Consider the following 26,784-nt stretch of genomic DNA (forward strand, 5'->3'; position numbering starts at 1 on the left):
AAAAAATAGCCCGGGAGGCCAAAAACTTCAAGCCCTTCTTTAGATACGTGAAAGGGAAAAAACCTGCAAAAGAGGCAGTGGGACCCCTGGACGACAAGGGAAGAAAAGGGTACATCAAGGAAGATAAACAAATCGCAGACAAACTAAATTCCTTCTTTGCGTCCGTTTTTACGAAGGAGGACACCTCAACAATACCTGAAGCGGAGAAAGTGTTTGCAGGAGAAATAGAAGACAGCCTCACCACAGTTGAAGTGGACTTAGCCCAGATATACTATCAGATCGACAAACTTAAAAGTGACAAATCACCTGGACCGGATGAAATTCACCCGAGAGTCTTGAAGGAATTGAAGATTGAAATTGGAGAGTTATTGCAAAAACTTGCAAACCTGTCAATCAGAACTGGTCAGATACCAGACGACTGGAGGAAAGCGAACGTCACGCCAATTTTCAAAAAAGGATCGAGAGGAGAACCGGGCAACTATAGACCTGTGAGTCTTACGTCTGTCCCCGGCAAGATGATTGAATCACTGATCAAGGATAGCATAGTTCAGCACTTGGACACACACGACTTGATGAAACCCAGTCAACATGGATTCAGGAAAGGGAAATCGTGTCTGACGAATTTACTCCAATTCTTTGAGACCGTGAACGAGCAAATTGATAGTGGAAAGCCGGTGGACATAATATACTTGGACTTCCAGAAAGCATTTGACAAAGTTCCACACGAAAGACTTCTCAGGAAGCTACAAAGCCATGGCATAGAGGGAGATATACAAAGATGGATAGGCAAATGGCTGGAAAACCGAAAGCAGAGAGTGGGCATAAATGGGAAGTTCTCCGACTGGGAGAGAGTGACTAGTGGTGTGCCCCAGGGCTCGGTACTTGGGCCGATCCTTTTTAATATTTATATCAATGACCTGGAAAACGGAACATCCAGTGAGATCATCAAGTTTGCAGACGACACAAAACTCTGCCGGGCAATCAGATCGCAGGAGGACAGTGAGGAACTCCAGAGCGATTTGTGTCGGTTACAAAAATGGGCGGAGAAATGGCAGATGAAGTTCAACGTGGAGAAATGCAAGGTAATGCATTTAGGCAGTAAAAATAAGGAATACGAGTACAGAATGTCAGGTGCAACTCTGGGGAAAAGTGAACAAGAAAGAGATCTGGGTGTACTGATAGATAGGACCCTGAAGCCGTCGGCACAATGCGTGGCAGCGGCAAATAAGGCAAATAGAATGTTGGGCATGATAAAGAAAGGAATCTCGAGTAGATCGGAGAAAGTTATAATGCCGCTTTATAGGGCAATGGTCAGACCCCACTTGGAATACTGCGTCCAACATTGGTCTCCCTACCTAAAGAAGGATATAAAACTGCTGGAGAGGGTGCAGAGACGAGCAACTAAACTAGTGAAGGGTATGGAGAAACTGGAATATGAGGATCGACTTAAAACACTGGGATTGTTCTCCCTTGAGAAAAGGAGACTGCGTGGGGATATGATCGAGACCTTCAAAATACTGAAAGGAATTGACAAAATAGAGCAGAGAAGATTATTTACAATGTCCAATTTGACACGGACAAGAGGACATGAAATGAAGCTAAGGGGGGGCAAGTTCAGGACTAATGTCAGGAAGTTCTGCTTCACACAGAGAGTGGTTGACATCTGGAATACTCTCCCAGGGGAGATTATTGCGGAATCGACAGTCCTAGGTTTCAAAAGCAAACTAGATGCATATCTCCTTGAGATAGGCATATAAAGATATGGTTGGCTATAAAATAAGCCAGGTGAATACCTAGCAGGGCCTCCGCGTGTGCGGATCGCCGGACTTGATGGACCGAAGGTCTGATCCGGAGATGGCGCTTCTTATGTTCTTATGTTCTTATGTTAATTAAATCAGCTCTGTGTTCTTTCTACCTGAGACTTTATGGGAGATACTTGGCAACCTGAATGAGGAGTGTCATGCCTAAATGTGTGAAACCGAAATCCACTACATGTATCAAACACTTTAAGGCAGCTAAGGTGAGTGATGAAAAGAGCCCTACTGTGGTGAATCACTCCCCACCGTGATGACGGAATACCAGATAAAGACAAAGAGAATGGAGAGACTCTTGTGGTAGCACTGGAGATGATGCCAACATAGATCCATGCTGTTAAGGCTGACATTATTGAAGCAGTCTCTCAATGTACTGAGGAAAAGCTTGAAGAACTGAAAGGAAAGATGGAAGGCATGGATCATGCACTAGTGTTGAAAGAGGATTATGAGGTAGAGCTTAAGGAGTAGAAGGCTCATCTGCATAGGATCACATATTTGGAGGAGAAAGTTGAAGTCTGGGAGAACAGGAGTCAAGAGATCAAATCTGCATATTGTTGGGACACCAGACGAAAAAGAGGCAGGCAATATAATTGTCTTTGTAAAAAACTTGTTGCATTATTGCTTCCCAGACTCTCCAGTAACTCCTTAATATGAGGTGGATAGAGCACACTGGGAGTTGAGGGCAAAACTTGACTCACATTTGTCTACTACACTATCAAGAAATGGATCACATACGTAAGCAAGCCCCCTATAGGCCCCCTAGTGTTTTCACCTTCCATGTTTTTCTGTCCTACAACTATTGTAGTTCTTTCCCCTCCTTACCTTGATCTGAGTGTTTGTCCAATCATGTTAGTGTTGTGTTCAAATATGCTGAATGTATTATTCCCAATTTTAAGGCATTGTACATCGCTTAGAAATCTGAGAAGCGAACAAATCAAATTTTTAATAAACTTGAAACTTGAGACAACATCAAAGTAAGGATCTTTCCCATCTGACACTAGAAACAGAGCGCCAGAGAAGAGACTTATTGAAATATAAACAGGCGCAGCAGGAGAGATGAGTCCATACAGGGCTATGGCTTCCAGCAAAGTTGGCTATTAGTGAAGATGGCAAAGAAGATTCTTGCAATCACTCAAATAAATCAAATCTTACATAAAATATCTGGCCTATACTGTTCACAAGGGCAACAGGGTTCCCACCAATTCTGCTAGAGATACTCTCAGATCACACAATATAAAAAATTCACAGCCTATTGCAGCTAATAGATTTAGGCTGCTGAGAAACAAGGTGTAGGAGATCTGTGTTCTAAGCCCTGGTTGGCACTACCATCATCCCAGATCAGAATGGACTTCCTAGTTGGCCACAGATCAGAGAACAGTGAGGAGAGTACCCAAGAAAATAGGAACATTGCTGCACAGAGTTGAGAATCCTAGGCTACCCGCAGAAGAGAGAGGTTTATGTTTATTGAAAGCTTCTATACCGCTATTAATGATTCTTCATAGTAGAAAGTACTTATAAAAAAAACTATTGTTGTTATCATGTAGTATGTTACCAAGTAAGAAAAGCTGATGATTAGGCCAGAGGGACCCTATCCATCCTTCCCTTGTTCCCTCAACAGTCTTCATCCTTATGGAGAATTTGCTATATCTAAATCCAAGATTTTTAGGAGGATTGACTGACATCCTTTACTAAGAGTCCTCTACTGCCAATGAGAGATAATTGTCTATAAGCATGAACTGCTACAAATGTAATCTAGAAGCAGTGGATCTCACACTCGCTCTAAGTTACTCGTAATAAGCACAAGTAGACACTTTTTGGTGGACAAGAAAACACAGAACAAGAGGGCAGGTGGGGCAGCAGGCAGAGGAATAAGAGAAAGGAAAGCCTCCTAGTGGACGCTGCAGGGCCGCCATCAGAAATTTTTGGGCCCCTTACTGAGCAATCCTATTGGGCCCCCCCACGCACCCCTTCCCCCCCCCCGACGCCCCCCCTTCTTCCATGGGCCGAATACACACATACTTTTCTGCTAATGCTCCACCTAAGCCAGTCCCGTAAAATCTTCTCACGTCTATTGGGTGATTTGGCAAAGAGGAAATATTCATAAAAAGAATGTCCGTCAAGATCTTTACTCATAGACTGTGCCATTTGCTTTAAATCATCTTCCATCATTAATCCATATTGCACAACAATCTTTCTCTGTCTTTGTCCTGAATGGCATCTGGCCACATTGCTGGATCTTTCCAGTCAACAAATTTATGAGCAGGCGCAGAGAACGCATTTTTAAACAAATGTAGTTTATCCTTGTACTCCTTATGTAATTTTAATCATCTATGGATATGTTTGTATGTTTATTGTTCAAATGGTTTTATTTATTTCCCCAAATTTATTTTTGTTATACGCATTGAAAATATTTGGTATTGCGTTTAAATCAAAATCTCAATAAACTTGAAATTTGAAACGAGTGCCCGTGAGATTGTGGGAGGGTTAAATACTCAAAACTTAGAAGAATAACAATTTACTTAAAGTTTTTGCTACGCCAGCTTTCTGGTATCTTTACATACAGTGGCGTACGTAGCATATGTAACACCCGGGGCCCATCATTTTTTGACACCCCCTCATCTGTAAGAAAAACATGATTTTTAGTAACAAACCACATGTCACACATGAGTACCTAGGAAAAGGCAGCATCTTACATATTGCAGTGAGCAGTACATCAATACACCCATTGTAAAACTAAACAAGCCAGACCAGCACAGATCAATCCTACACCGTCAATCCTAACAGAAAACCATGTCTTTCGAACACACAGAACACAGAAAACACCTTCGCCTAGTATGGAATATCTCATCGCAAACTAACCCCTCACTCTTTTACAAAACTGTAGTGTGGATTTTAGCCACAGTGGTAACAGCTCTGACGCTCATAGAATTCTGAGCATCAGAGCTGCTACCACCACGGCTGGCGCTAAAAAACGCTCCACAGTTTTGTAAAAGGGGGGATAAAATAGAAATACACAGTTTCAACGCTCTAGCTCAGAGGTGCCCAAACTTTTTGAGCTTGTGAACTACTTTAAAATGACTAAGTCAAAATGATCTACCAACAATAAAATTAAAAAACACAAAGCACACTATACGCTGAGAAAATGTTAATTATCATTCCTATTCCGGGTTTTTTTCAAAGAGGTCAAGGCAGATGACTCTATGCATTGTCACCTCAGTAACAACCATACAAAAATAGACAAATATACCCTCCATCCTTTTTATTAAACCACAATAGCAGTTTTTAGCGCAGGGAGCTGCGCTGAATGCCCAGCGCTGCTCTTGACACTCATAGGCTCCCTGCGCTAAAAACCACTATTGCGGTTTAGTAAAAGGGGACCATATTGTAAAATATAGACAGCAGATATAAATTCAGAACTGTGCATAGTAAGTGAAGGGAAGTTTTCATCTCTGGGAATTTACCCAGTTAACTATTAAGTTATTTGGGCAAATTCCTTTGAAAACTGTGGTAATACTGCCTCCACTTTGCTAAATTTAAAATAAAATCATTTTTCCTACCTTGTCTGGTGATTTCATGAGTCTCTGGTTGCACTTTCTTCTTCTGACTGTGCATCCAATCTTTCTTCCCTTCTATTAGCCTGTATGCTTTCTCTCCTTCACACCTCATTCCCTCCCCCAACTTTTTCTTCCTTTCTCCCTGACCTTTCTTTCTTTTTTTCTGTTTCTCTTCTTTCCTTCTGTTTCCCTGCCTGCCCCCTTTCTTTCTTTCTCCCTGCCGTTCCCCAAGCCACTGCCGCTGCCATCGGGGAACAGGACCCACCAATGGATAACAGGCCCCAAAGCCGACGCCGAAGCCGACGCATGCTCTCACTGCTTCGGGCCGATCAGTCTTCCTCTCCCCGACGTCAATTTTGCCGTCGGAGAGGAAGTTCCGCCCAGCCAGGCAGCGATTGGCTGGCCCGAACTTCCTCTCCGACTGCATAATTGACGTCGGGGAGAAGAAGACTGATCGGCCCGATAGATTAGATCGCCAAGACAAAGTGAGTCCTGGGTGATCGATTCACTTTGCCTTGGCGAGCTACTGGCGCCCCTGCCTTAGAACACTGCCTAGGACCCTGGGGGAGCCCGGGCCCCCTGTCAGCTCCGGGCCCCTGAATGCAGGACTGGTAGTACTGCCCTGATGGTGGCCCTGGGACGCTGACAAGATAAGAGAAAGCCTGAAACAAGCGATGAGATGGGTAAAGATGAAGCCTGTGGTTGGGGCAGATTTGGCTGTAAAGCATCAAGAATGGGAGGAGTACCTAGGTCTTGAAGTCCTGATCCATCACTATTTTCTCCATTTCCGTGACTCTGCATGTCAGCAAACATATTTGCGTTTATCAAAAAAATCTGGCCATGCTGTCCTTCCCAATACATCAAAGCAGTTTCTAAGATTATAAACTGAAATATTAAGCATAACAGGGACAATTGTGTACGTGGATGCTATTGGGAAGAATAACCTTAATCACAGTTACCGGATGCTAGGGTCCACCTTGGGGATTAGTGCCCAAGAAAAGGATCTGGGTGTCATCGTAAACAATATGATGAAATCTTCCGCCCAATGTGTGGCGGCGGCCAAAAAAGCAAATAGGCTGCTAGGAATTATTAAAAAAGGGATGGTTAACAAAACTAAGAATGTTATAATGTCTCTGTATCACTCCATGGTGCGATCTCATCTGGAGTACTGTATTCAATTCTGGTCTCCTCATCTCAAAAAAGATATAGTGGCACTAGAAAAGGTTCAAAGAAGAGCGACCAAGATGGTAAAGGGGATGGAACTCCTCTCGTATGAGGAAAGACTAAAACAGTTAAGACTCTTCAGCTTGGAAAAGAGACAGCTGAGGGGAGATATGATTGAAGTCTACAAAATCCTGAGGAGTGGAATGGGGTTCAAGTTGATCGATTTTTCACTCTGTCAAAAATTACAAAGACTAGGGGACACTCAATGAAGTTACAGGGAAATACTTTTAAAACCAATTGGAGGAATTTTTTTTTTTTTTTTTCACTCAGAGAAAAGTTAATTTCTGGAACGCGTAGCCAGAGGGTGTGGTAAGAGCGGGTAGCATAGCTGGTTTTAAGAAAGGTTTGGACAAGTTCCTGGAAGGTCCATAGTCTGTTACTGAGGAAGACACAGAAGATGCTTGCCCTGTATTGGTAGAATGGAATAGTGCTACACCTTGGGTTTTGGCCAGGTACTAGTGACCTAGATTGGCCACCATGAGAACGGCTACTGGGCTTGATGGACCATTGGTCTGACCCAGTAAGGCTATTCTTATGTTCTTATAGTTTAGTTTAGTGAAATGAAATGGATCTGTTCTTTAAGAACACTTAAGGCCAGGTTGATGGCTTACAGAAATGGGAACACCTAAATGCAACATTTAAGCATATAACTAACAGAATTCTGTAAATTACACGTGCAAGTGGCATGAACCTCCACTGTGAATGGCCCTTTGCATTTATGCACTAACCCCCAGATTCTAAATTCAGTGCCCAACTTTGGCCACACTACTAACATGTACATGCAAATAAATTGGCTAATGAGGTCTGAACCATCAAGAAATGGGTACTGACAATCAATTATTGATGTCAATTAGCACTCATTAAAATTAGTCCCCATATCTGGCTGCATGCTATTCTGTAAAGCACAGCACCTAACTCCCATGGCATGTATTTCATGGTGTTGCGCAAGTATTACAGAATACTACCTAAAAGTGTAACTTGGATGATACTATTTACACTAGGTTTCAGCAGGTGTAAGTCTGGCGCCCACATATTAGGTGTGAGATCTGCACAGAACGCAGGTGCCCTTAATGGAATAGCGCTTAGCACTTAATTTTTCCAGCATCTACATTTTGGTGCAATTTACTGAATCCAGTCCAAAGCATTTTGCGTGCATTGATTATAGAATAGCACTTACATACACACATAAGTGTACTTGTACATTTCCCCACATAAGAAAAAACGACGCATATGTCGGTGCTCTGTTATAGAATGAGAGTGGGATACACAGAAATAAAGGCCATGAAAGTAAAAAGGGAAAAGTTTGTTTTGGGAGTTTTTTTTAAATACTTTATTTAGTTTTTAATGCCAGCAAAAAGTGCAATACAACTTACATAAAAATAATAATAATCAAATAAGCACTTATAATCAATCAGTATCTATACAAAAATAAAATTCTCTCCCTATCCAACAGGTTGGTTCAGCGAATGGCCACCAGGATGGTCTCAGGGCTCAAGGATCTCTCGTACGAGGAAAGGCTGAACAAATTGCGGCTATACTCTCTCGAAGAACGTAGGGAGAGGGGAGACATGATTGAGACATTTAAGTATATCACTGGTCGTCTTGACGTGGAAGATGATATTTTCTTTCTTAAAGGGCCCTCGGCCACAAGAGGGCATCCGCTAAAAATCAGGGGCAGAAAATTTAACGGCGACACCAGGAAGTATTTCTTTACCGAAAGAGTGGTTAATCATTGGAATGAGCTTCCAGTGCAGGTGATCGAGGCCAGCAGCGTGTCAGATTTTAAGAATAAATGGGATGCCCATGTCGGATCTCTAAGAGGGTAGAGTTAAGGGGATGGGTCATCAGAGTGCAATCTCTCAGAGGGTAGTTAAGGGGGAGGGTCAATAGAGTGGGCAGACTTGATGGGCTATGGCCCTTTTCTGCCGTCATTTTTCTATGTTTACCATCAGGATTAATACCAAAACAAAATATATACCCTCCCTCCTTGGATGTGTGAGTGCAAAACAATGGAAAATAGAGATAAAGATAAAGGGCAACTATAACAAATCTATAAAAGATGTCAATGGACCCCAAACTAACTTGAATATCTTATTATGCCCCAGCATGTCAGCATTCATTTTCTCATACTTATAAGTTAAGCATAAGCTCGCCCACCAAAAAGGAAAACTAAGGTGATCCCAAAGGTTTAACTGCTGATAGAAAGTGATGACCTCTTTCCTGCTGTTTCTCTGCTAAGACAAGCAGCCAGATCAGGAACAGAATCTAATGAAGACAAGGCAAACACAACAGAACAGCCTCCCCCCTTCCAAAAAATTAATCATTTGCCTAACTTTGTATGTTCAAATGTTTATCAAAGCTTTGAAAATTCAAAACAAATGTAATTCTATTTCTATGTTGTTCATTTTGGGGTCAATTTGAAAGTGATTTAACCTGGCAGGGGAGGCTCCTGCTCAGTTAAATCACCTGTGCAGGGCTAACTGTGGATATGCAGTGGCACTTAACTGGATATTGTAACTGGACAAATCAGACTACGTAGAACACTGTCTTATCTTTATCCCGTTTCACTTCTCTGGTTAAGGGACGATGACCCTTCACCAGATGTGCTGGCTATCTGCACATATTTGAATAATTAAAGCCGGTGCCCACATGGCATTAACTATCATGGCATTAAGCCGGCAGTGGCTACAAAGTCTCTCATCACTGCTGAATACCTACCCCTTTGATTTCAATTACTCAATATAAAAAACACAAATAATTGCATCAGAAGACAAATTCGGTGTGTTCAGTGAGAACTCACCGGTAGTACCAGGCTCTTGCCGGGTTAAACACATGCTGATCATGTCCTAGGTTGATTTTCAGTGGCATTTAACCAGACTGCACTGAATATTGGGTTCGACTGTCTTGCCACCATTCAGGTAGTGCAGGGATAGTCCAGGGATAGAGCTAAGGTGGAACAAGAAGTTATCAGGGCACTGCTAATATCCAACTAAGATTAAAGACTGTCCTAACTTGCCTGAGTACCTATCTAGTTATCAGCACTAAATAATGGCAGCACCCAGATAACTTACAACAGTCGCTGAAGAAATGGATATTCAATGCCAGTATAACACAATGTAACATATCAAGTCTTATATATTGTATTGTACCAATGGCTCAGAATGACTTATAAACTAAATAAAAACAGAGTTATGTTATATAATAAATACATGAAATCACATTATATCATGAAAACATATATCAAGTGGTAAAACATCATGAAAAACACTTACTGGATAAAGTGTGGGATCCAAGATGGCGTCCTATACTGATGTGCTGCACAGAGCTGACTTCTGCTCTGCTGTTTGTGCCTCTTTGTTGGTTACAGAATTACTTTTTAAGACAGTGAAGCAAAAAGGAAAAATAAGGATTTACCCCTCAGAGTCCTCATCGCTCCCTGCTTCATCTATAGAGAAGTCTGTGCTCCATTCAGCGCCAAAACCTTCCAGATCTAGCGATGGCATTGAGGAATCCTTGTGGGGCTAAATCCGACTCTTAGCCCAAAGGAAAGACTTCCATCCCTAGATGCAGGCATAGTGCAGCCAGTGGAGCTACTGATGCAGATGCTGGAGCCAGGGAATCCAGCAGCTAATGCATCATTGATTGAGGGCCTATACAGAGCCATTGAATGGGCAAACGCTACAATTGCTGTGAGTCTCAGTGAGGCTGAAAACAGTGGCATAGCAAGGGTGAGAGGCACCTGGGGTGATGGTGTCCATCTCCTGCCCCCTTCTTTGCCCCCCACCTCCACAGGCTCCTTCCCCCCCCCTCTCCTACCATGCGTATGTCGCTTCCCTTCCCCCGTACCTCTTGTAACATTCCTGGTGTGAGCAGCAATCCCCATGCTGCTGTCGTACCAGTGTCGATTCGTTCTCCGACATCAATTCCTAAGAAAAGCCGAAGCTGGAGTGGCGGCAGAATGTGGATTGCTGCTCGCACCAGGAACGGTACAGAGGTATGGGAGAAGGGAAGCAGCGTGCATGTGCGGCAGGGGGGGGGGCAAGAAGCAGAGGGGCGGAAAGGAGGACAGGTGCCAAGAAGGTGCCCGGGACAGGCACCCCCCCCCCCCCCATTACTACGCTACTGGCTTGCAGCCCTTGTTTTACAGAAGGTGGTTTAAGACTGTAGGATGAAGAACAACAAGCAATGGACTCCAGAAAAGTATAGGTTTGTGAACCCCCATTGACTCCCTTAATTAAACCAGCCCATGTCACATTAGATTCCATCTGGCTCGCTGTATGATGTTTGGGGGGCGGGGGTGGGGGGTGGAAATGTGTGTGCAATAAATTTGATATGGATAATTCTTTGTAAGACTATAAGACTTTCTTAATCACCCAGGAGGTGAACAACTTTGAATTGGAGAGAAAGGTTGAGACTATTCAACATGATTTGCAAAAAGTGCAGCTAAGAAATTTAACATCTGGTCATAGTGTTAACAGTTTGATTAATAAAGTGAAGAAATTAGAGAACTATACTAGGAGACCTATGATTTGTTACAAGTATTATAGAACTGTTTAAGAAATAGCTTATGCAGGCTTTTACTAATTATGACAGGGATAGCTATGCAAATGATAACCCGCAATTGGAAAAATTGCGACCGCCTCAACTTTCCTTTTTGGTGGGCCAGTTTATGTTTAGGTTACAAATATGAAACATGAATGCTGATATGTTGGGGCATAGTAATTTTTTAAATTTGGTTTGGGGCCCGTTGACATCCTTTGTTACTTCAACATAGTTGCCTTTTATTTTATTTATTTCTATACATATCCAAGACAAGGAGGGTGGGGTGGGGGGGGGAATCTTTCTTGGTCTATTTCTTAATTAAATTGTTAGATGGGAGGGGAGGGACATTTTTCTTCTGCATTGTTACTGATGAAATTTAAGCGCTTATGTTGATTATTAATGTCTGTATAATTCTTGGCACTTTGTATTAGTTTTGAAAATTAATAAAGATTAAAAAAAATAAAAAATAGCTTATGCAAATCTTGGGAGCTCCCAAGGAAGCAATTCCCCTTACCTCCCATTTATATTTTTGCTTAAGTGCAAGGAAACATGATGGGAAGATCTTTCAAAAGATAGTTTGGATGTCACACAATTGTTGGAAAGATCTCTAGAAGAAGAGTGTGTGAGATGGACACTCTTAATGACTCCCCCCCCCCCCCATAATCGTGCTAAGTTATATTTGGGAGGGAAGTACTGTTCCCTGTAAGCCAGTGTCTCGCAAAATTTCCAGCTGGTGGCACACTAAATCCAGTGCCTCGGTCAGAAGGCACCCGGAAGTGCGTGGACGTCGATGCAATGACGTCATGCGCATATGTGACATCATCACTTTGATGATCTGGGAGATGTGGAGAGAGGAGGAGAGACGCCGGCCAGGACGAGAGTCATCTGTGCCGGCTGATTTTCTACAGGACGTGCCTCTCGCCGTGAGAGGCACGTCCTGTAGGCAGTCAGCCGGCATGGATGACTCTCCTCCTTGCCGGTGTGTTGCTGCACACCTGAAATCTCAGGAGGCAAACTGGTGTGCCGCGGCACACAGTTTGTGATACACTGCTCTAAGCTAAGTTGGAGTCTTCCAGTTATAGTAGAGAATGACACGGTGACAAAATTCATCACCATTCCCGTCCCCGCGGATAACTGCGGGAAATAATCCCATGTCATTTTCTAGTGTCTATTTCAATCTCAATCCTTCTACACCAGCATTCTTCAAAGCAAAGCTTATGGGTCAGTGGTTGTGTCCATTCATAGTCTGATTCTTCCCTCTCTCCTTAAAAAATGACATGAAGATGGTTTCCCACGGTTATCCGCGGGGATTTGTCACTGTGTCATTCTCTAATTACAGTCTTGCCAGTGGGTTGTGCTGTTTCACTATCATATTTTCAACAGTGAGGGACAGACAAACCTTGCAGGACTGAAACACTTCCCCCCTTTAGCAGCAATGCAGTTAGAGGATTCCCTCTCAGCCTTACGGGAACAGTGGTAGGAAGGTCTGGGTTTTTTCCTAAAATCTGTGCTGATATACAGGAGAAGAGGAAGCACTTCCTGTTGATGTGTCCATGTTCCATCTTTGGGTGCTCATTTCTTTCTGCATTTTCCATGTAAATGCTCGATTCAGCTAGATTTGAATGAATACCCTTTTTTAATGATCCAAAGCAACTAAGGCTCAGCCATTTATAGGGTAAGGGGGAATTAGGTAGCTAGAATTGGTTAATGTGAGGAAGTTAGGAATGTTGTATATAGTCTAGGACATGCTCACTTTCTTTCTTATTGTTTATTTTTCCTAAATATGACAGCCTCTTTCATAATTGGATCTCTCTCTTTTATAGTGGGCATATAGGAAGTTCAGTGATATTTTTCTAATTTAGCATAGGTCAGGGGTAGGCAATTCCGGTCCTCGAGAGCCGGAGCCAGGTCAGGTTTTCAGGATATCCACAATAAATATGCATGAGATAGATTTGCATCTCAAGGAGGCAGTGCATGCAAATCCATCTCATACATATTCATTGTGGATATCCTGAAAACCTGACCTGGCTCGGGCTCTCGACCGGAATTGCCTACCCCTGCTTGGGTTTTTTTAAAATTTCCTTTAATTTTGTACATTCTTGTGAACCTTTTTCCTAAATGCATGTTATATGCTTATATGAATTAAAGTGCAACTAAATAAAAAATTATAAAAATAAAAATACTTCTCAGTGTTTTAAGAATTTTCAGAATCATAAATAGTTATATTTGCATCTAATTTCAAGATGTATGACGCAAAGAATGCCATAAAGATAAAACCACAAACATAAAAAGTGTTTAAAATATTGATGTGAGCTTTAATATAGATGGAAACGGTACAACTAACTTATTAATGTGGTAAGACCAAGTTGTGACTCGATTAGGTTGCAGTATGACATACGAGGACAAGTAACTAGAACTAAAATCATGCAACTGTTCAATAAAAATATTTGAAACCGTATATAAAATCTTAAAATCAACTCTGGCATTCACAGGTAACCAACAGAAAAATTTAAAAAGAGGTGTAATATTATCCAGCTGTGGCCTGGCACTGCATATCCAGTTCTAAATCAGTCTGTGGTAAGCAGTGTTTAAAAAAGATGCTGACTACTGAATAATCACCCATATGTATCCTACACTTTAAGACAAGACTTATTTTGTTACAGTTACATACCCAGTCATGGGTCTGCATTATGCAGAAGTCTGTTAGAGCAGAAGACGGCTCACTTTAAAAGAATACTACTGTACAGCCTCTGCTTTTTGAGTAAGATTTCAAAAGAAAACATGCCATCAGTTGTGCTCACCCTGAACTAATTTTAAAAGATAAATACTGCATCATCATCTTTTTTTTTTTTTTTTAATTCTTGAAGCAGATTCTCTCACAATTCCATTGAACTCTTGGGTTATTAATTGTTATTTTATGGTTCTTTGCTCCCACCACAGCAATTAATGTCCTACCCACAGCAAAATTAAAAATTATTCCACAAGTTGAAGGCATTAATGCCCAATACATTAACATTAGTTCTTTAATGAAAAAAATAAGCCAGCAAACTGAGTCAATGGCTTTTCAAAATATACTGAAATCTGAGACAAAGGAACAAAGGATTGTTACTTACTTAACACAAAGAGAACTGTATCCTTTTATGACTCACATCTGGAGGAACCATTAATGGTTACAGATTTGTAAAGAACGAACAGAAAACATATAATTAATAATCTCTGGAATCCCAGTCAAATCCTGTGAGACCCAAGAGAGTTCAGGCAGTTTCCACTAAGGTACTTTTTGCCCAAACAGCAAGGTCGATTTAAAAGAGCCAGCCCAAGTACTGACAAATGTATTCATTCTTAATTCACAACAGATTTTTGGTCCTGTGGGCAGTCTTAAACAGTGGCGTACCAAGTTGGGGGGGGGAGGCAGTCTGCCATGGGTGTAGCCCACAAGAGGGTGCTCTGACGACTCCTCCGATGGCCGGCACCAGCTTCAAGAACTTTTTCCTGGCAGCAACAGCATTCACAATTCACTGATCTTGTCGGCATCGGGCCTTCCTCTCTGCCAGGTCCCGCCTACTTCCTGTTTCTGGACTCGGTAGAGAGGAATGGTCGACACCAGCAAGAGCAGCAAATTGTTAATGTTGTGCTGCCAACTGCAGGGTGACAAAGGAAGGGAGGGGAGGGAAGGGGGAGAGAAAAAGACAAAAGAGTGAGAAGAGACAAAAGAGAAATGCCAGACCATGGTGAAGGAAAGGAGGGAGGAGAAGGAAGGGGGGAAAGAGATGCCAGACCTGTAGGAGGAGGGAAGGGAAGGTGACAGATTTGCCAGACCAGGGGGAAAGAAGAGAGGGAGGGAAGAAAAGGAAAGAGAGGAGATACCAAAGCAAGGAGGGGAGGGAGAGATGGAAGGGAAGGAAAGTAGAGAGATGCTAGGGCATGGAGTGAGGGAATGGAGGGAAAGGAAGGAAAGGAGATGCTATAGCATGGAGGGAGAGAGAGAGAGAGAAGGAGAAGAGAGTTCCAGGGAATGGGGGAAGGGAGCAAATACCAGATCATAGGTGAATTGGTATGGAAAGGAAAGGAGAAAAGAGAGATGCCAGAGCATGGGGGAGGGAGTGGAGACAGAAAGAGAAACATGTATAAGGGACAGAGAATGAGGCAGACACTGGATGGAATGGAGAGTGAAGAGATGAGGAAAGCAGAAACCAGAGATGACAAAAGGAAAAAAAAAATGTTGTTGCTTTACAATAAAGTAGTATTGATAAACATTTATAAATAGAAATAAGATAATCTTTAATTAGTAATACATGTTTTACTAACTTTTGGAAACCAAACTTCTCTTCCTTAGGCAAGCGTACCAAGGGGGTGGGGGGGGGGGAGTAGTCCACCCCAGGTGCAGCTGCTAGGGGGTGCTCTTCCAATCCCTTTTTATATGGGGGGGGGTGTTAAAAACGATTGGCCCCTGGTATCATAAACCCTAGATACGTCACTGGTCTTGGGGGTGACCATTGAGAAGATAATTTTGTATAGACTACCCAAAGACAGGTGCCTGGACACTGCAGACTAAGTACAGATTTTGTGATAGCATGCAATGGCTACTATAGAACGCTAACTAAAGGCTCCTTTTATGAAGGTGCGCTAGCGGTTTTAGTGCGCGCTTAGCTACATTGCTGTGCGTGCTACATGCTAACACCTCCATAGAGCTGGTGTTAGTATTTTCCGTGTAGCGAAAAACGCTAGTGCACCTTCGTAAAAGAAGCTCTGCCTGCAGTTATGCACCTACCTTTAGACATGAGCACTTTCACCAGCTCAATGGCTAGCATAAGTGCCCGTGTTTAACTGTAGGCAGTTAAGCATGTAACTGCCACTGTACTAAAATCTGTACATGTAAGTGCTAGACATGCCCCTGACCCTATCCATGTCATTCCCATATCCACATGCTCCTTACAGCTGCATATAATAGAGTTTGTGGTGACAATTTAGAAAATATCAACTAGTGCCAAGCATCCATGTAACTGCTAATTCTAAGTAGCACCAATTAAGACCAACTGTAGCCAATAATTTATCATTAATGCCAAATAGCAGCTAATTAACTATTTAAACCACCGTATTTTCCCACTCCATAAGACGCACCCTAGATTTAGAGGAGGAAAACAAGAAAAAAAAAACAACATTCGGAACCAAATTGTGTACTAATATATACCAGGCTCTGCATCCAGCCCCCCCTCACTCCCTGCCAGGCTCTGCATCCAACCCCACATTCCTTGCCAGGCTAAGCACCCTGTCCCCCCTCCTTGCCAGGCTCTGCACCATTATATATAAACAATTTTTATTGTTGACATAGCACATCAAAAGCCAAAGCAGTGAATACAGCAAAATTATATAAATATCTCAGCAAAGATAATACATCACCAATATTTCCATAATAACATAGAAAACCTATAACTCTATACCAGTACACCCCCCCACCCCATGTTGCAATAACCCTGTCCCTCCAAATAACAACCCTATTCAAGCCAAGCGATCCAACTTATCACCGAGACCCTGTGTTCTGATAGGTCTCAGAAATCAGATAAAAACAACAACAACCCATAAATGCTACTAGTTCCCCAAATCAAAGCTAAACCAACCCTCCCCACCACCACCACATCTGACTGAAGGAGAAATACAATAAGTCCCTTATATCAGGAGGCTCTGCACCATTAATATACTGGTAAATGACATGCTGGCTGAGTTGGGAAAGGTAATTTGCTCCTTACCCAACAGGTCGCCAGTGCATGCCCAGTAGATCAGGTATTCCCTGAATTTAATGCTGCTGGCCCATGCACGTGTCAGCGAGCGCATTAGCTGTATGAGCCCAGGCAGACAGCAAGAGTGGCTATGCTGAATTTCCTAATGAAGGGAATAGGAGGCGGATCCTGATTTACATAGGCGCTCACAGAGAGCCTCCTACGCTCGTACATGAGCGCTGTAGGAACTGCTCCCGTCCCCCAGCTCTGGTTTCGCAATGGAGAGTAGAGATCGCCCACAACAAGTCCCGCCCTCTTCTGACGCAGCGTCCTGTTTCCGGCAAACGTGGAACACTTGCGAGGGAGAGAAGTTGTGTCAGTTGTGGTCGGGAGACTGAAGAAGGAAGGCTGCGGGATTTGGTGGTGGACGAGCTCAAGTACCGGACTTTGACGATGGGAGGAGGAAGGGGAGGGAGAGGTGTTGACGGCAGCCGTTTGTATCTTTGCTGCATAAGACAAACTGACATTTCCACCCACTTTTGGGTGGAAAAAAAGTGCGTCTTATGGAGCAAAAATACGGTAGTTCGCAGCTGACACTATTCTATAACTTGCACAATTTGCATGCAAAATTGGGTGCTCATTTATAGAATTAGGGTAAAAGGACAATTCTACAGTTGGCCACATTTATGCACCCCTTGTGCTGTGTTCATATATAGAAGAATACCGACACTTAAACATACCTGAAAAGTGACTCTACAAGGGTCCATGTAAGTAACAAATTGTGTAAATGTAAGGAAGACATACGATTTGGGAATGGACAGGGCTCTCAGTTATGCACAAAACTTATGGAGTCAGTGGTTCCTAAACCTGATCCTGGAGGCACTCCAGTCAGTCAGGTTTTCAGGATGTCCACAATGAATCTTCACGAGAAAAATTTGCATGCAGTGTTGGAATTGCAAGCAAATCTTTCTTGTGAATATTCATTGTGGATTAGAGAATGACACGGTGACAGAATTCATCACCGTCCCTGTCCCCGCGGATAACCGCGGGAAAACATCTTCATGTCATTCTTTAAGGAGAGAGGGAAGAATCAGAGTATGAATGGCCACAACCACTGACCCTCAAGCTTTGCTTTGAAGAATGCTGGTGTGGAAGGACCGAGGTTGAAATAGACACTAGAAAATGACATGGGATTATTTCCCGCGTTATCCACGGGGACGGGAACGGTGATGAATTTTGTCACCGTGTCATTCTCTATTGTGGATATCCTTAAATTCTGACTGGTTGAGATGCAGTCATGACCACTGCTGTAAGTTATGAGCTAGATTCAGTGAATGGTTCAAACAAAATTGGTGCTGACTGGCGACCTACAGAAGGTACCCTGGGATGGCAGTGTTTTAACAGGACTGTTTATCAATGCTCAGAGGAGAGGAGATAAGGGCTGGACATTTTGCAAGTTTGCCATTAATGACAAGAAAGCATCTCACCCATGAATGCCCAGTATGGAAGTAATATGTGCTTGATTCATGCATTGTATATGTACTCAGTTCAATCCTTGGCTGCCTGTGTTTACACTCTGCCTAGGGGAGAGTTACTCACTGGCAGTTGCTATGTCTGCGAAATTGACTGATTCAGTCTCTTTTGGCAAGAAAAAGTCTGTAAAGTAATAATCACACTTGATATGCAGGGCTAGATTTGAATTGTGATCACCAATATTTAAATAAGTTATAAAGCAGACTCCGGCCCCCTTGCTTCTGCCCTGATCCTCACCTTTCTCAGGAAGGAAGAAAGAAGTGAGCATGAATGGAGAGAGGGAGGGAGGGCGGGGAGCATGAACTTAGGACACAGGATGGAAGAATGGAGAGAGTGATGGAAAAAGATGTTGAGGTGGGGAGGGAACAGAAAGGGAGAATTGTTGGGCATGGGTGTCTTTCTGAGAGAGAGAGAAAGAGAGATGGTGCACATGGGGAAATGAAGAAAGTGGTGCATTGCTGGGCATAGGGAGGGAGAGAGAAATATTGGATATGGTGGTGGGAAAGGTATGAGGTACAGATGCATGGGGAAGAGAGAGATTAGAAGGAGAAATGTTGGATGTGGTGGTGGAGAGGAAGAGGTGGGATGAAGAGCATAAGTGTTAACCTTCTATCTTTTCTTTCTATTTAAACCAGTGGTTCCCAACCCTGTCCTGGAGGAACACCAGGCCAATTGGGTTTTCAGGCTAGCCCTAATGAATATGCATGAAACAAATTTGCATGCCTATCACTTCCATCATATGCAAATCTCTCTCATGCAAATTCATTAGGGCTAGCCTGAAAACCCGATTGGCCTGGTGTTCCTCCAGGACAGGGTTGGGAATCACTGATTTAAACTATGGTACTTTATTTTGAGGACTGTTTCTTTAATATTTAATGTTTTTATAAACTGTGTACTGTACAGGCTCCGAACTACATACAAATTCAACTTAAGAATAGTTTTAAAAAATGGAACTTGTTCTTAACCCGGGGACTGCCTGTATCTTGCTTTAAGGGAAGGGATAGGGAATGGGGACTGACATTCAAAGCAGTGGGCACTGGAGGACTAAGGGCTAGATTCACTAAGCCCACCGATCCTACTCGATACGTGTGCAATCTGAGGCAGGCCAACTGATCCACAATGCACCCTCATACAAATGGGGGCGATCGGAGGCAAGCCCCTCACCAACATGGATCATTGGAGAGCAATCCTGACGCATGCACAGACCATCTACTTTGCCTGTAGATGGTCTGCGCATGCATTTGTTGTCCGTGCTTTTTTTTTTTTTTTTGCTTGCGAGCCCGTGGTTTTAACCCGCAGGTTTAAAGCGGGTTAAAACCACAGGCTCGCGCTGCAGTGAAGGGTGTCAAGCAGGAGAGTCGGGACAGAGAGCGGGGTGGCCAGCAAAAGTCAGGGGCAGAGAGAACGGGGCAGGGCAAGCAGGAGAGTCAGGGCAGAGAGCAGGGTTTTTGCTCAAGCGACTGGTCCTCACTAGACGCTTGCCAGCCCAGTCGATGTGCCTTCTTTAGTTTAGTGAATTGCGTCCTTCCCACTTTGCATGCCGTTTCCCCTCATTTGTGCATGGTTCGGAGGATGATCGGCACAGAGGTTAGTGAATCTGGTCAGAGGAAAATCGGGTCGGTACACGATCGGTGGGCTTCGTGAATCTAGCCTTAAGTGACTTGCCCAGGGTCATAAGGAGTAGCACTGGGATTTGATCTGACAATCTCTGGGTGCAGAGGCAGCAGATCAACCTTCTACCTTCAATGCTGAAAACTGTCCCTAATATATCCTCTCTAAGTACCTGAAAACTCATGCATTGCGAGGGCGTCTGAAAGGTTCTCAGCCCAAACAACCAACTTCCTAAATCCTGAGTGTTATTTTGCCAGCGTAGCTGAAAAGAGTGTTATCTTACTTCGATAAGGGCCAAATTGCAGAAACAAAATTCTACGTTTTGACATTGTTTCAGATCATTGATTGAACCATAGCCACATCATTCTCTTCTTGACTGGGCTGAGAACTTTTCAGCACCCATAAAACATATGCTGTTTGTAACATGTTCATGAATTTGGAAGAAAATTACTTATAAGCAAACAAACCTTAGATCTTGCTGATAAAACTTAATTAACCAAGTAGCGTTTGCCCAATTTATAACTACCAGAGTCAAACTATTTAATATACTTAAGCTTTAATCAAACAAACCCTAAGCAAAAGTAACTGAAAAGATAGAGAGCTAAGGAGAACATGTTGCGTAACCAGAAGAGTCAAAATCCTACCCTCTGCTGAGTAAAACTGCTATTATAAACTGATATCTTTAAAAGCATTTCAGATTTTTCAGATCAGAGGTCCACAAGCAAGTGTGACTAGGGCTGTCTGCCAAAAGAATCCAGGGAGGCGGACTCCATGCATGCCAAATTAGCTTTGACTACTAAAGAGAAAAGGAGTGACATCACTGTTAAAAGTTTTGTTTTAACCAGCCCAGCAGTGTTTGTGGTTTTGCAGGAGGAGGAGAGGAAGGAGACCCTGCTTTTGCATCTTGTTGGAGTATCCCTTTGCCCACGTGGGAGGAGAGAACAGACTATCCAACCAGAACTAACTTATATGCCTCGTGCTTAAGAAAAGCTTTTTTTTTTTTAATACTCTCCAACATGTAAACCCATCACAAAGCGAGCTGAAGTTTATATAAGGATGGTTTCGACCTTCATGGAATGATGGATTCAAAACTTTGAAGCTGAAATACTGGGAAGACTGTTCCTCTGGAAAAGCAAAACCATTGCTTCAGCCTGTAGCATGGTGATGTGGGTTGAGGATTTATCATCTACGATCCCTACGCACGTATATAAATACATATATGTATATATTTTTTTATTTTTAATTTTTTGCAAACTGAAGGCATGAACAATAAGGAAATACAGATTTCAAGTTTCTGAGGAGCTCTCTCTCAAATGTCCGATACTTTTCAACCTTTGAATTTGTGATTCTCAAAGCAGAAAGGCACAAAGATTTGGAAATGATTTAAATGAAATGTCACAGTTCACATGGAGACATCATTCAGTTAATCTGTGGCAAAAAGCACATTGACAAGAGGCCAGAACCCGTGGAAACCGGGTAAGAATGTTGATCTAATAAAGTGCAATTAGGATGTGTGGCTATATCTGACAAAGTTTATTCTGTGTCCTAATACAAGTAATTATTTTGTAAGTCATTTAGACTTTATAGCTTTTTTTTTTTTTTTTTTTTTTTTACAGGTTAATTCTCTCTATTGATTAATTCTCATTGTATAATACTGCAAGCATTCATTGGATGTGTGACCATTTTTCATTTAAAAATGGAAATGTTTTACACAGTAAACATAAGAAACACAATATGTGATTTGTTTTCTTGTGGCATTCAAATAACGTGAAGTTATTCATCAGGATAAACCAGTGCAGGTGTCGGTAATGGAAAGAGTTTGTACAGGATACCAAACTTGTAAACTGAACGCTAGTGTTTTAATATTTGTGCAAAACATTTTGTTGATGATCTGACTGGCTCTTACCAACAACATTGGCATTCATCCTGTTTCAATTCTCGACAAATTGTTAAGAGGATGTCCAATTATCTGTACCTATTGTTCTCAGAGAAAAATGCTATTAAGCCGGAAAGCCCCTGCTTGAACTCTTTTACTTCCATGCGAGGCCAGGCAAATACAATTGTGAAGAATAACAGCCTTCCGTCTACTTATTCTATTGTTAGAGAAGTTTCTAGGACAGTTCTGTTTTTAAGTCTCTTTATGCAATGTCTACTTCTGTTATAGCATGGGAACCACACGTACCACTTCAAATAAAGCTGCACAAACCTATATCAATCTGTATGGACACATTTTGATTCATGCTGAATGCATAGGAAACAAACATAAATAAATAAAAATGGGGAGGGTGTGGCGTAGTGGTTAGGACTACAGCCTCAGTCCCCTGAGGTTTTAGGTTCAAATCCCACACTGCTCGCTGTGACCCTGGGTAGGTCCCTAATCCTCCATTGCTCCAAGTACATTAGGTAGATTGTGAGCCCACCAGGACAGACAGGAAAGCATGCCTGAAACCGAGTGGCAGTAGGTTCAAGACAAATGTCGGGAAGTTCTGTTTCGCGCAGCGCGTGGTGGGTGCTTGGAATGCACTCCCCGGGGAGGTTGTGGAGGAGACTACTGTACTGGGATTCAAGCGCAAGTTGGATGCACACCTTCTTGCATATCATATTGAGGGATACGGTAATTCTGGGTCTCCAAAAAGGAGTACTTAAATGGGCCGCCGCGGGTGCGGATCGCTGGACTAGATGGACCTCGGTCTGATCCGGCGAAGGCGTTTCTTATGTTCTGAATGTAAACCATTTACCCCCTCTTCTACAAAGCCACGTGGCAACAGCCCCAAAGCCCTTTAAATCTCTATGGGCTTCGGGGCCGTTACCGCGTGGCTTTGTAGAAGAGGGGGTTAGGCTATAACTGGTATATAAATACTCAAATAAATAAATAAAATCCATATCTGGCTCCTTTCTCCCCAGCAACTGGTTTGCAGTGAAAGAATGGCGAGGCACTTTGTGAAAGGTTTACTCAGGGCAGCACAAGTAGGGCAATGACATTTATTATTGACTCCAGAAAACCCTTGGCACTCAGCTTGGCCAAGGTAAAAGGCACCCAGGAATGTTAAAGCATGCCCCCACTTCACTTCCAGTTTCAAAGACAAACAGACAAAAGTTTTTCTGTGTCCCCAAGTGAAAAATAAACGTTCTATTTTTCCTCTTCTAAGGAACAAGCTGTGTTCTGTTTCTGCAGTGCGCAATGAGGAAGTGAGAAAAGACATGCACAAGAGAAGAGGCAATCCTTTGAAGTCCCCTGGGAGAGAATGGTATCATTTCAAAACAAAAGTTCAGCAGAACTTACTGAATCCTCCCCTCACTGAACGCTCCGTAACCAATTGCGCCCCCTGTCCTCCCCCACCCACCATCCCCACTCTCCTATCCCACTCCTGAGCAGCAAACAATAATACGGAAATTTAAGGATGTAGCCATTTCTGTTTTAGCAGCATGAGCTTCTGGACAAATGAAATCAATGGAAAGTTGTTTGAAATGCCCTAGGACAAGAAATGCAGCCTTATGGAAATCTCTTCAGCACTGCATGATGGGGCAGGTTAGGAAAAGTGAGAGCTGGCCTTTAGATGGCATAAGTGCCTTTCACTGTATTTTTTTTTAATAGGTTGTCTTTGGTTCTAAATCCAGAAGAGAGGTTGTTTCACGTTTCAGACTGAATATCACTTTTTAGTGTACTGTATTATGCATAGGAGAAAAGTTATAACCACACACTGCTGGAAGCCTACTACTTATAGGAAACATTTGCTTAACAAGCAGTGTATCAGATAATAGCAGCGAATTCAAAACAGGAAAAAATCCAGACGCTGAAGCATATTTCATATCTTGGCAAATATAGCAGTGCTCTTTACACACAGCAACTGAGCATATGCTTTCAAGGGACAGTTTGAACTTTTGGTGATATAGTGCCCCAAAGCAAGTAGCACAAACATAGAAAATGTGATAATGTGTGTTGGGAGGGGGTGGGGGGTGGTAAGGTTGTGTCTGATCCGAAGACATCCGTATATTATGAAACAGGGGATACTGAAAGAAATATTATTTTAATAGCTGGGCATCCTTTAGGTCCCAGTACATTATGCATCCTGGAATAACTGTCATTGGTGGACTAGATAATTAAAGGGTAAAGGAGGGCTTACTATCTCTGCAATCTCTGCATTTTATTAGCTTTGACACTACATGGCAGCTCAATGTTTAAAATGTTAGGTTACTTCTGTAGCATTCTCACCAGCCTCTGAAACCTGCTTCAAGGTAGTATATCTGATCGGTTTACATTGCAGTCTAAGCACAATAGAATCTAAGTTATCTGGCACCCATGGGGTTTGGTGGATATCGGATAACTGTTTTTCTGATTAATTGAGAGTGTGCTAGAAACCTTGTCTAACACACTCTCAATTCCCCCCCCCCCCACCATCACAGCAGCAATGCCCTTCTCCCTCCCTCAAGTCCCAAAGTAGCAGAAGCAGGCGGCAGTCCTAAGCCATGAACCCCCTCACTCCCTTCCTCCCTCTCTCTTTCTTACCTGAAGCGTAGTGGTCAGCAGGAGGCAGCCTCAAAATAGTCTGCTCGCAGTCAGCCTGGCAGGGCCTTGCCTCTGATGCTCTGGAAGTGACGCATCAGAGGAAAGGCTGGGGTTGGCCGCGAGCAGCATGTGCTTCCTGCTGACCGCTGCGCTTCAGGTAAGGATGAGAGAGGGAGCGAGGGAGTTCACGGCTCAGGGACCGTTTGCCTGCTTCTGCCACTCTGGGGCTTGAGGGAGGTAGGGAGGAGGGCTTTGCGGCTCAGGACCGCTGCCACGCTGGTGCTTCGGGGCAGGAGGGAGCGGGGTTCATAGCTGCTTTGAGGCTTGAGGAAGGGAGGATTTGCGGCTCAGGACGCTGCTGCTGATAGTTTGGGGACTTTTTCCACTGGTGATTTTTTTTTGTTGTTGGTTGTGTGAGTCCCGGTTAACCGAGACTCTACTGCAGTGACTAAACAAAGTACCAATTCTAGAAACATAAGCTCGCAAATCAATGCTATTCTACCTTGCTTTGCACATCATAGTTCAAAATGAGAATACCAGTTTCACACTAAAGCCATTCTAAAATGAATGAATGCCAGTGGTCAGAAAACCAAAATGTCTAAAGATTTCCACACTATTCAGACATTTAAATTAGCCAGATGTTTCCAGAAATCATGGAACATTTTGCTGTAGTCCTGTTTCTTCAATTCCCAGTGCAAAAATCTTCTGGGTTTTGTATGCCCGCTGGCTTAAAGACAAAAGTGGGGAGATAATACAATCTGCAAACAAGTTCTAGCACAGTGTTAAAAAAACAGTATCAGAACAAATCATCCTGACAATCATGGGACCATTTCATCATTTAACATACCCAGGACAACGTTTTGATAGAAAAAGCGCCTGGATGTAATTCACCTTGAGCTATTACAGGCACTGCAAATAATTCAAAATGCCGAGAGGTAACAGTAGTAGATTAATATGCTTCGATGACGCCGGTATTAAAACAACTGCACCGGCTGCCAATTGTTTGGCCGATTCAGTTTAAGGTGTTGACGATTGTACATTGTGTTCTTTATGACCAAGCACCTTGGTATTTGAAACAAGTTCGGTCGGTGTATATTCCTAGAAGAAAGTTAAGATTTGAATCATTAATGCAGTTAGTGGTTGAAGAGACGAAATATGTGGAATAAGCTGCCAGATTGTATAAGAGCTATGTTCTGTTTTGTAAGGCACTAAAAACATTTATTTGTGCAAGCGTTTATGTGTTAACTTGCTGTTGACATTGAGGAACCCCCGCAAATATCGAAAAACCACAAAAACGTTTTTTTGCTTGGGGAGGCAGGAGAGGGCAGCTGGAGCGCTGGCGAGTGAAGGAAATCACTAGCGGTATGCTCTGACCACCTCTTCCTGTACTAAATTCGGGCTACAACAATCAAGAACTGCTTTGACACACAGCTCCTGATTGGTGTAGCCCGACTTTAGTACAGGAAGAGGCGGTCGGAGAATACCGCAAATGATTGAAACTGCGAACTGCGAATTTGTGGGGGAACACTGTATACTCTTCTGCTTAAGAACATAAGAATTGCCATACTGGGACAGACCGAAGGTCCATCAAGCCCAGTATCCTGCTTCTGACAGTGGCCTTCGCAGGTCCCAAGTACCTAGCTAGATCCCAAGTAGTAAAACAGATTTTATGCTGCTTCCTATACTTCCTCTCTCTAAAATTGTTCATGTCCATACATCTCCATTCCTTCCTTCGTCCTTCTTACTTCGCTGCCCCTATTTCCCCATCTGTTGTTTTCCTATTTCTTACCCCGTTATCTCCTTTCTCATGCTTCCCTGTCTCTCATCTTTCCCTCCTTTCACTTCCCTACTCATTTCCCTCTCCGCTTGGGTCTCTTTTCCTTCTCTCTCATCCTCCTGTCTCTTCTCCCTCTCCTTTTTTTATATATTCTCTCCTGCTCCATAACTCTTTCTCTTCATTTCATGTCCTCCTCTTGTTGCTCTGCCCCTTCTTTTTTTTTGGTATCATCTTTGGATATGAGCTTCTTAGAAGGCGCTCTTTCAAGCCACATATGACATGACACCAAATTATTTCCCAAGACTATTGCTAAAAGCAAAAAACATCTAAAAATTATAAAGACAAACTGATCAATCATATACATGCGTGTTTACAAAGATTTCAATGCTGATAGAAAATGTGGCAAGGACCCCTGAAGGAGGTTGTTGTTAGAAGCAAAACACAGCCCATGTCGGGTCTAGGCCACATCTGTTTTATATATATTTTTTGTGCTATTGTACATTTT

At 42.8% G+C, this 26,784-nt stretch overlaps 2 protein-coding genes across 2 annotated transcripts in view; one reads left to right on the forward strand and one right to left on the reverse strand.

The window, feature by feature from the left end:
- RALGPS1 (Ral GEF with PH domain and SH3 binding motif 1) overlaps window positions 1-26,784 on the reverse strand; it is a 643,064-nt gene that overhangs the window by 265,236 nt on the left and 351,044 nt on the right.
- The window catches only part of ANGPTL2 (angiopoietin like 2), a 45,224-nt gene continuing 39,393 nt past the window's right edge, over window positions 20,954-26,784 (forward strand). The window contains exon 1 of the mRNA XM_033960780.1: window positions 20,954-21,471. The gene's annotated coding sequence lies outside the window, so the exon portion shown is untranslated. The remainder of the gene's footprint in view (window positions 21,472-26,784) is intronic.

This window comes from Geotrypetes seraphini, chromosome 10 (genome assembly GCF_902459505.1).
Source record: "Geotrypetes seraphini chromosome 10, aGeoSer1.1, whole genome shotgun sequence".
Taxonomy (NCBI): Eukaryota; Metazoa; Chordata; class Amphibia; order Gymnophiona; family Dermophiidae; genus Geotrypetes; species Geotrypetes seraphini.